Consider the following 12,047-nt stretch of genomic DNA (forward strand, 5'->3'; position numbering starts at 1 on the left):
GACAGGGAAGTTACCTCCATCAGATTTACAGAGAGGATTAAAGGGAAGAGTTGTTTATTTGCCTCTAGATTTGAACAAAAACATTAACACAATTGGAGTAGAAAAAGTTGAAGAGGAACCTTTGGTTATCTTGGTTAATGGTGTTCCGACAAAGAATAAGAAAATATGGCAAGATTTAGTGGATGTTAGGAAAGTCAAAAAGGCAACATTGTATTTGGATAAAAATAATAAGTACTATATAAATGTATATGTTGCAGAAGAGGAAGTAAGTGATGAAGAGGATAGCGATTTGTGTGCTGGCCAAATTGAGAAAGTAGAGGCCTCTAAAAGTGAAGAAATATATGAACATTATAGTGTTCATCCTTTGCATTCCAAGGAAGTCATGGGGAATGCAATTGAGTTGTTTCAAATGAAACAAGCCAAAGGGAGTCCCATTAGTGTTTGGGAGGAAAGTTTGGAAGCTCGGTGTTTCCCACAGCTATTTCCAACAGGTCAAGGAGGAAGATATGATGAGCGGTCTCATCAAATTCCTGCGTCTGAATACCGGACTTTACGATTGTATGCAGAAGATCCTAGGTTTCGTCAATGCATTCCCTATTTGTTTCATCTCTTGTTTGAAAGCGATCTGTCTGGACTGTCATATGCAGTGAACCACATCTTAAAAAGTGGTATACAGATGCGAAACATCTCGGCAAGTGACTTTATGCATAAAGTCAATGTCCAAGACAGTATTTTGGATTCTCACCTAATTAATCTCATGGCGTGTCAGCGTGGTACTAATGAGTACTGGTATCGTCGTCATGGTGATTTAAAATGTATGCTGAGGAACTTAGGAACTCCAACATGGTTCCTTACTCTGAGCTGTGCAGAGTATGGCTGGGAAGACTTACTTGAATTTCTACGAGAGGCAAATGGAAATATTGAAAACATTGAATTCAAGACACCAGGAGAACTGTGTTCTTTGGATCCAGTGAATGTATGCAGGTACTTCAATCATAGATTTGAAGCTATGATGTCTTTCATCACAAATAAGAAGAATCCACCTCTTGGAGAGGTGTTTGATTTCTTCTGGAGAAAGGAGTACCAAGCAAGAGGTGCTCCTCATATACATATGTTGCTGTGGATCAAGGATGCACCTAAATTTGGAACAGATCCGGATGAGTTAGTGATGAACTTCATAGAACAGTATTCTAGGTGTGCTGTTCCAAACGCAATGGAGAAGAAAAGCCTAAGAGAACAAGTTCTACGTTTCCAAAGCCATCGTTGTGGAAAGTACTGTCGTCGTAAATTCAGAAACAAGGACAAGTTCTACACCAAATGTCGTTTCAACTTTCCACGACCGGTGATTTCTAAAGGAAGAGTGAACAGTTTGATGTCTTCGCTGCGACATAATGTCACGAGGAAATCACCCAAAAATACATACAGTTTGAAAAGGAACGAAGAGTCCAAGTACATCAACGACTACAACCCAGTGATTTTGTCCATGTGGAATGCTAACATGGATATACAGTTTGTGGCTGACAACTGTATGGCTGTGGCTCGGTATGTGACATCTTACATCACCAAAAAAGAAAAGACAGAACTGAAGGATATGTGGGAGGACATTTCCCATGAAAAGAGCCTCAGCAAGAAGTTGTACAGTTTCAGTCTGAAGATGTTGTCGCATCGAGAAATTGGAGCTTATGAATGTTCTGACCGGTTGTCTTCAGCAAGTCTCTATGCCAAATCCAGGAGTATCGTTTGGGCGAGTCTTGGTCTTGCTGCAACGCGAAATCGAGTTCTAAAACCTGTCCGGGAAATTGAGTATTTGGCAGAAAAGGAACCAAACAGTACCGACATTTTGAAGACCAACATGTTGGATACATATTATCCAAATCGAAGCAGTCACCTTGAGAATGTTTGTCTATATGAGGTTCTACAAAATTATATATTCAAGAGGAACATCAAAGAAGATATTGAGAATGGAGTGTATGCTGTAATTGGAAGTGAGGGATGTCTGGTCAAGCAAAGAAAATGCCAATTAGTAAACCATCGAAAATTGAGTGGCGAATATCCAGAAAAAAAGGAGTTTTTCTATTTAGCACTTTTGCAACTTTTCAAGCCTTGGCGTGCAGAAGAGGAACTGCTTGGAGATTTCCTCTGTTACGAAGACTCTTTCACTGCTGCTAAGGAGACCATAGAATGTCCTGCTTTTCCCAAATATCAAGAAATGCTAACTTTGGAAATTGAGCAGGAAGCAACGATTGCAGCCGAGATTGCCAGAGACAGTTCTCAGGACAGTCAGAGTTCTGTTTCATTGAGTCAAGATCCACTTGGAGGACCTATTATCGAAAATGAAGCTGCCACTGCTATGAATGAAGTGGAAAGAGCCATGGCACATGCTCAGGAGGATTCAGTTAACTTAGAAGACTTGGAAAAACAACTCAACGTTGAGCAGAGGAAAATATATGATGAAGTTACCAAGCAAATTGAGCATGGATTAAGTCATGAGAAGAAAGAGTGCTCATGTACATCGTTGAAGCCTGTCCGACTGTACGTGAGTGGAGAAGCGGGAACTGGAAAAAGTTTCCTCATTAAAGCAATTTCTTGTTATTTGCAGGAAAGGACTGAGTCATCGCTGTCTTGTGTTGTCACTGCTCCAACTGGACTGGCAGCACATAACATTAAAGGTATTACTTTGCATCGTCTACTGATGCTGCCAGTGGAGCATGACAACAAATTACAATACCACAAGTTATCTGGGGATGCTTGTTTTGAAGTTTCAAGAGTCTTGAGGAAAATGAAACTTCTTATCATTGACGAAGTAAGCATGGTTTCCAATGTCATGCTTGCCTTTGTGCATTTGAGAATGCAAGAAGTTCTTAAAACTGAGTATGATGTGTTATTTGGTGGCAAACACATCATTGTTTTCGGAGATCTTCTGCAGCTGACACCAGTAAACGGTCAACCTGTGTTCAAAATACTCACGCATGAAGATACCAGGAAGTGCCTAGGGAGCATTGGCAACGTCAATATATGGTTAAACTTCAATTATGCTGAACTCCATGAAAATATGCGTCAGGCGAAGGATGAAGATTACAAGAATATTCTACAAGATATTAGAATTGGAAAAGTGACCGAGCATGGGAAAGAAGCTTTAAATGCACGATTACTGTCAAATTTATATCCAGAAGAAGACGTTGTGCCTGAGAATATTTTTCAGAAAATTACTGAGAAGAAATCTGGAATATGTTTGATGACAACTCTTGCAGAATGTTCCATCTTCAACAACAAAATGTTGAATTTAGAAAAGCAAGAGATTGTGAAACTTGAAGCTATTGACAAAATAGAGCATATGGGATCAACAATTATTTTGTCATAGAATTTGAAATCAAAATTGGATTCATTAGAGAAGACTACATCTAAAACAGCGGGTTTTGAAAAGACTTTAAATGTGTGTTTAAATTGCCGAATTATTTTGAGAAGGAATTTACATGTTGAAAGAGGTCTGGTAAATGGATCAATGGGTAATGTTGTTGATTTTGAGAAATACAGAAATAGAGATGGAATTGAATTTTTAAAAATTAAATTTGATGGCATTGAGGAAGTACAGCTAATTGGTCGTTGTTCTGCTAGGTTTTTGCTTGTTAAAGACTTATATGTTCGCCGTAAACAGTTTCCTGTTTGCTTGGCATATGCGGTGACAATCCATAAATCGCAAGGTTTAAGTGTAGATAGTGCATTGGTGAATATTGGCAGTTCTGTGTTCAAGGAGGGTATGGCATATGTGGCATTGTCACGAGTTAGAACTTTATCGGGATTGTACTTGATTGACTGTGATGTCACAAACATTTGTGCGGATTTAGATTGTGTTAAGGAATACAATAGGTTAAGAAGAGAGTATGCGCCACATTTGCCTCAATATCCTTTGATTGAGAAACGTGTGGTAGGCCGTAAACGAAGAAATATCAGTAATAGTAGGGAGGTTGTAGCAAAAAGCCAAAAAGTCGATGAACCGAAAATTGTAAGCAGAAAGAAAGTGGATTCTGTTGAAGATGTTGTCGGTTTTCAATTTGAAAACAGTTCTGGTGTCAACTGCTATGCAAATGTAGTGGTTAATGTTCTCTTTTCACTAGAGACTTTAAAAGAACAGATTGTGTTCAATTCGGAACAAAGTTTATGCTGTTTGTTGAATTCTGTGTTAGAGAAATGTAGCACTGATCGAACAAAAGTAGAAAGTGTGTCTGAAGTTCGTTATCTGTTAGATGAATGTTCAGGTCAAACAGACTTCTCTGAAAATAATCAGCAGGATTGTCAGGAGTTTTTAATGTATATGTTTGATGTATTGCAAGATGAGGGTGTAGATGTAGATCACCTGTTTGGGCTTTCTTATCAATGGCAGCATGACTGCGAGAACTGTAGGGTATCAAGTACTACTAGTGTAGACTCAGAAAGATTTATATATTTAACTTTACCAGACAGTAAATCAGTCTCCTTTAATAAGCTAGTAAATGCAGCGGATCACAACATGGAGTGTAGCCAATGTAAATCTGAAATGCTGTCAACATTATTTATACGTAGATATGGCCAGTATGCCATTTTAATGATCCAACGATGTAGGCCTGATGGATCAAAATTGTCAACTTTAATAAAAAATGTTGTTGCTTCTCAGCTGTCAATATCAGGAAGGACTTTTGTAACTGTAGCAATTATCTATCACAATGGTCCTTCAACAACATCAGGACATTACACAGCTTATTTAAAGTCTAAAAACGGCTGGTCATTCTGCAACGATTCTGTTGTAACTTTCAAAAAAAAATTGCCGTTTGACCTTAAAAATTCTTACCTGGTGTTTTTAAAACCAAAATTTTAATGAAAGAATCTCGGGATTTCCTCTGAGGAATTGCAAAAGGTTCATCAAGTAGAGGGAATGTAAGTCTGCAATGCTGTCTAGATTATTGGTCCAAAACTTTTAATTATAATGTCGATTTAAAAATCCTACTATATAAACCTGATGCAAGTAAGTCTGCTTCATAGTAAGCAGTATCAGTGTCATAGGAAAAGGAGAACATGAGTGAGAAAGAAGGGTAAGATATTAGTAGTCCAGGATTGTGAAAATAATCTTAAATGTTTTCTTTTTGAAAGTTGCGAAAATAGAAAATGACGGGATTTGATTGGAAGAATTACAAGAGTTGTGAATCGCTGCAACATGATTTGGCCAAGTGGAAACATGTGGTAGAATGTGAGAAGTCTTTTCTTGTATGTAACATTTTTCAAAACGATGGAGGTTTTCTTTCAGAAAGTGGCGGGCTGAAAATATTTATAGCACAACAGAGTGGACGCTGTTCATAGGACATCCTTCGACGTCATTGAAAGTAAGTTAATTTTAAGGAGTTTTGAATTCAGATTTCTTAGGTTGAATGGGTTTTTTAAACACAATCATTTTGATTGTGTTTTTTTTCCCCGCTGTTACATGATGAATACCTTCAAGTCACTGATTTAAGTGAAATTTGATACATTCTGAGAACAGCAAAAATAAACCATTTAACATGTATAATTAATGTTCTGCTTTTTGTACTTATGATATACATTTAGAAATGTGAGGTAGATATGGAGAAACTGAGTCTTCTGTAAGTGTCAAAGTTAATGCTTACAGTGCAGTACTTCTGGGTACTGTTTTCTTAAAAAAAACTGAATATGCCTCACCTCAAAGAAACCTCTTGAAAGGATACATCTTATTTGCATCCTGAAACAATCATTTACAATGTTAGACACAATTTTATGATGGCTTTACATCTCTTTTGCGCTGCTATTGCATCACTATTGTGAGACATCAGCAATGCAAAAGAAGCACCATATTCCAAAATAGGCCTCACTTCATCAGCATGAAGATACTGTTTGTTTAAAATAAATATCTTTAGGATTGTGTAGGGGACGTAGAGAAGCAGAGGCTTCTGTAAATGTCAAAGTTGTTGAAAAACTGTTTCTTCTTGAACCTTTTCCCTTCTTTTTTCTAATTTTTAAATACATGTTTTAATATTTTTGGAAATGTTTGTTCTCTCTTTTACAGATTGAAAGTATGAAAAAATATTTTTAAAAGTTAACAAGAATTATAAGGTAAATGTTTTCTACTCTTTTTACCCGCAATGCACTGCTGATGATGTCACTGACAATGTCATGAATGATGTAATAAGAGGACATGACTTACTTCATTGGTAGGCCTTCACATGTATTATCTCCTCTGTATTCTTCAACATGCGTAAAATTGATATGCAACCCTGAGTAGGCCTCACCTTAAACAAACCTCAGGAGACACCACACCTTATTGTCATCCTGAATTAATTATTTAAAATGTTAGGGACAGATTTATGATATATGTATGTATGTTTTGCGCCACTGTGCGTCAGTTTTGTGACACAGTAGCGGTGCAAAAGATATGTTATGAGGCGTCGAAATTACAAATTGATGCATTTAGGCAAATGTGTCATGCTGTTAAATCGTGCCACATGAAACTGATGAAAAAGATGCACCATGTTGCAAGACAGGCCTCACAAGGAGTCATATGTATCAAGCTAATTAGAATACTTTGGCGACATATTTCTGCTGATAAAAAAAGCAAAACTTTTATTGCCTATGTTGATGATATGGCTCTATGTTATTTACATTTCTTTGCTGTTTCAATTAATCTTTTTCAGTTATTTCTTCTTTTCTGTTTTCTATTTTTTCTCTGTTATTCCACATGTTTTAATCTTATTTTGAACATTCACTCACATTCTCCAAGAAACTCTTCTTTGTTATTGTTCTACTCTCTTTTTTTTCTTTCACTTCCTTATCCATTTTGTTTTTCGCAATTATACCCTCTTCCATCTTTTCTTCGTTAAATAGATCTATTAAACAGTATCTCTGGTTTACTCCCTATAGCTGTCTTTCTTTTAACATTACTCTCTGTTTACTTCCCTTATACTAACTCTTCTTTTTTAAAAAAAAATAATTTTTGGTTCGCTTCTAGTTCGCGAACCGGGCAGCTAACTGGAAAGCGAACCAAAAGAAATAGAGCTTGCCAGAGTGCAAACATTCTAGCAATTTTATTTGAAAGGGGAGGTAGTTCTGAAAAGAACTTTTTTTATGTTTTTGTTGTTTTATTATTATTTTTTTTTTTCTAAACATTTTTAGATTTTTATGTATTTTTGCACAGTTTTATATATTTTTTTGTTTTTGATGGAGGGGAAACAACAAAAAACAGGCATTGAAAAAGGCTCAACAGGAGCAAAAAAAAATTACTGTTTGGGTGGGTTAGGGCAATTGTGATTCTCGTAAGCAATGTTCATTAAGTTTACGCTCATGTTCCCACATGAAAGCAATGCCCCACAATACAAGCAGGTTAGCTTCATGTGTTTGAAGTTCTTTTGAATGTTTGGCACGGTTTCCTGTGCCTCTCCTCCAGTCAGAGAGATATGCAAGGTTGACCTGGCCACAGGAGTTGTTGGGGGATTATCCTGCAGGTCACGCAACTCTGCACGGCTGTAGTTGAGTGGATGCCACCTGGTCATATGGCGATGCATGGTATAGTTTCCCATGCTATACTTTTTTTCAGTGCCTCTTGATAGCCTTTTTTTGCAGATAAGGCAGGTGGCATATTTTGCATTGACTTTCTTCTCCCCTCGAGGGATTGAAAAAAACTGCCAGATAAAACTAGTTTTCCGACGGGAAACACGGGGCAACTCCTGTAAGAACTCTTGTTCTTCTCTCTCCTCTTCTTCAAGTTCATCCTCTTCCTCCTCCTCTGTGTTGGCAATGAACCGAGATGATGGTCCTCTCTTCTCATGAGGAGGTGAAGGTGGTGGTGGGGGTGCACCAGCTGAAGCAAGTACAGAAGCCATTGCTCAATTATATGTAAATGGTCTTTCTCTCACCAAGATGAAAGTCAGAGTGAGGAAAGAAGGAGGGGTTTTCATCATTTGGGAAAAGCAAAAGTTATAAACCAATGAAAAGTGTTAATTTTAGATCACATGACCTAGTATTACATCATTAGGAAACCAAAAGTGAAATGAACCAATGAAAAGTTTTATTAACAAGTCACATGACCTGTTCCGCTCACGTTACGCGGTGCGCGCCGCGTCCCGGATCGTTTCCGGTTCGCGGTCCGGAGCACTTCTGGGAGCGCTAACGCGGCGCGTCATAAGACGCATTACGTGACAAAGTGATACGTCGCGCTTCCGCAAAACGTCACAGTTGCACAAACGAAACGTTTAACGGTTCGCGGACTAGGTCGCGGCATCAAGATGAGCTAACGGAAAGCTTCCCAGTTCGCGAATCGAAAGCGAAGCAAAAAAATTATTAATAAACATCTAAAATATATTTTTGGATTTAAAGAAGAATACATTTTACAGCTTCAGATGTTAGCTTTTAAAAAACCAATCAAATTCACTGAAAAAACCATAGGTTATAGACCATATATAGTTAGGAATTAGCATTTATAAAACCAATGAAATTCACTGAAAAAACCATAGGTTATAGACCATATATAGTTAGGAATTAGCATTTACAAAACCTTGAAAATTCACTGAAAAAACCATAGGTTATAGACCATATATAGTTAGGAATTTGCATTTACAAAACCTTATTTTACTCACACAAAACCATTGAAATTCCATATATAGTTAGTTGCACTAACTATATATCGCGCACCCGCAATCCACTGCTGATGTCACATATTACATCATTCATGACATGGTTAGTGACATCACTGATGACATCACTGATGACATCTCAAATGACATCACTGATGACATCTCAAATGACATCACTGATGACATCTCAAATGACATCACTGATAAAATCACTGATAACATCTCATTTGACATTACTGATCACATCACTGATGATATCATTCATGTGATAATACCATGAACCTCTTCAGACTCTAATATAACCTTAGATACAATCAGTGTAAACAGACAGTCACAGACTGTCACTCATTCATGGAGTTACTCACACACCTAGTCAGTTATGCAAAAAATCAATCACACCTCCATTTTCTCAACTATACAGTTATACACACCTTACTTATTCAAACATATACTAACACATATTTACTCTCTTATACAATCCCTGATACATGTTCACAATGATCCATACAGCCACTCACACATTCACTGGCTCTTATGCACAGTTATTTATATATGTCAACTCTCACATGTATTGTGTTTTACATATGTACTTACTTTGACATGTAGCACTGAGATATCCATTCACTCACCAATACACTCATGCACAGTCAACCGCCCATACAGCTGTTTCCACATGCAGTTTTGAACCCATACATATAGTGAATCAACTACTTACACATCTATGTACAGAGTCACACACCTCCCAGCCACCCATACACACACACTCAGTGTCCCATACAAATACTTGGACAACCAATCAATAACCCATACCGTTACTCATATAGCTACTGATCAACACATGCAACAGTTTGTAGAACAACAGATATAATGATGCACAAATTAAGACAGTTTAGTCATTAACCCATGCACTCATTAAGACACATTTAATCATTCTCTCATACAGTCAGTCATGCACCTACTAAATCCTTCTTCCAGACACTTATACATCCACTCATTCTTCAATATGTAAGACATATTTTAACTTTACAGAAACATACAGTCACTGGATGTTGTCATCAGTGATGTCATTTGAGATGTCATCAGTGATGTCATCAGTGATGTCACTAACCATGTCATGAATGATGTAATATGTGACATCATCAGCAGTGGATTGCGGGTGCGCGATATATAGTTAGTGCAACTAACTATATATAGAATTTCAATGGTTTTGTGTGAGTAAAATAAGGTTTTGTAAATGCAAATTCCTAACTATATATGGTCTATAACCTATGGTTTTTTCAGTGAATATATATATATATATAAATATATATATATGACTTGCACTGGTCGAAGATTGATAACCTCATTAAGTTCAAAACTCTCTGCTACATGCACAGGATCAATGCAGGAGTGGCACCACACTATCTTCAGGCGCTCGTGCATCAATACCATCCGTCAAGATCACTTCGTTCGGCTAATCAACACACTTATCAAACCCCGAGGATTTAAAGAACAAGAATGGAAGGACGTTCTTTTTCCTATTTGGCCCCAGTATTCTGGAATTCAATGCCTCTTTCATTGCGCATCGTACCTCAGTACCAGAAGTTTCGTAAGGACTTAAAAACATGGCTTTTTAACCAATAGATTGTACCCCTCTTTTATCTAATCCTATATATATCTTTAGTGTTCTTAGCGCCGCGAAACCTTCGGGAAGCTGTTGCGCTATATAAAATTAAATAATAATAAAAAATATATATATATATCCGTATCCAGTGGCAAGGCACATCAATATGAAACACGAGGGCAATGCAGAAAACATCAAATACTTCGTCATAGACCATGTGAAGAAAAGCATTAGAGGGGGAAATAGACAATTAGCCCTCCGAAGATTAGAGTCGAGATATATTATTCTCCTAGACAGCAAGGCGCCACAAGGTTTGAATGCAGACGAAGCACTCAGTGTACATTTATAATTTACAAAACTTATGATCTTATATTTCTGTAAGTTCCCATACCGTCCCTCCGAAAACAGAGTCCTAGAATGATTGTAATTTAATAGATACATGTCATCTATCTATAATAACAGCATATATGTTCACAAACCCCTTTTGTTTGGTTTCCTTAAGTAAAATGGCTTCTTTTTGCTAGCAAGTTGAGAGCTAAATCAATGAATTATGTAGCGTAGAAATTATTTGTTGGGCATTTTGCAATGTGTTACCCCCTGCCCACTTGGGCTTAATTCAAAAGAACCAGATGAAATTAAAAAGAACCTTGTAATTCGAGGGTTCTTAAGTAATAAATGGGCACTAGACCCTTTATGGCAACAATATAACCCTTATAGAGGTAATATTAAGAATGCGGATTTCAACTGTCTGAAATTTAACACATTGTAAATGATTTAATGTATATACAAACGCTTAAAAATTTACAAATGTAAAAATGATTTATTTCTTAATAATCGACAATGATAGTAATTGTCTTTTATTTAATGTGGATGCATAAAATGTGCAGCAAACTTTAAGAGTGTTGATACAAACAAAAACGATTGTATTCAAAATGAAACGCTGTAAAATTCCAGTGAGTTTCAAACTGGTAGTCATGACTACGGGGAAACCATTCCAAGATCCAATGAAATGTTGACATGTTAAAAGCAATGACGAAATGTTGCTCTGTGTTGTGAGCAAGGCGGCTGTGACCGTCGAAACGCGTCGATCCAAGCACTAAAGAAAATGAAACTTGTTTCTGAAACGAGACCCCACGGAGTCAGCGCCTGATTTCTAGACACGGATTGTCAGGATTGGAGAGAATATATATATACATATACATATATATTTATACATATATACATACACACACACGTTAGCCTTTGTGTTTTTTCAGTGAAATTCTGGAGTTTTTTTGTGAAGTAATATATTATTACCATTCATAACGCTAAGTCCCTGCTGCGCACGTCCTGTGGCCAGGCCCTGTGCCCGACAGCTTGCACCTGGCATGGGATTGGCCGCAGAGTCTGGCTGCACTCAGCCAGACCCCATCCCCCAGGGCAGATTTGTAAAAAAAAAAAGGGGGTAGGTGGCACCTTTCCTCGAGCCTTTGCGTTACAGCGTCCCCATCCTCCGGGGCCTTTTTTTTTAAGGGTGCGCGCTGCTCCCTCCCGAATCTCTAATGGCCCTTAAGTCCCTAGAGCCCAGGGCCTTTATTTTTTAAGGAGAAGAGGATATGTGGCTTCCCCTCCCACATCCTCTTGAGGCGCTTGTGAGCCCATAATCCACACCATTTTTGAAATAAGAGGAGAGGGGCACGTGGCACATTCCCTAGCCACTGCACGCTATGGGGACACAATTGCCTGGGCCCTTCTTTTTTTAATTAAGGACAGGGGGGCGTGTAACCCCTCCTTTCCTGAGCCACTATAGGCCCCAGAGGCAAGATCCTCCAAGACCTTCTATTTTAATGATGTGG

The sequence above is a fragment of the Lissotriton vulgaris genome, chromosome 2_2 (assembly GCF_964263255.1).
Source record: "Lissotriton vulgaris chromosome 2_2, aLisVul1.2, whole genome shotgun sequence".
NCBI lineage: Eukaryota > Metazoa > Chordata > Amphibia > Caudata > Salamandridae > Lissotriton > Lissotriton vulgaris.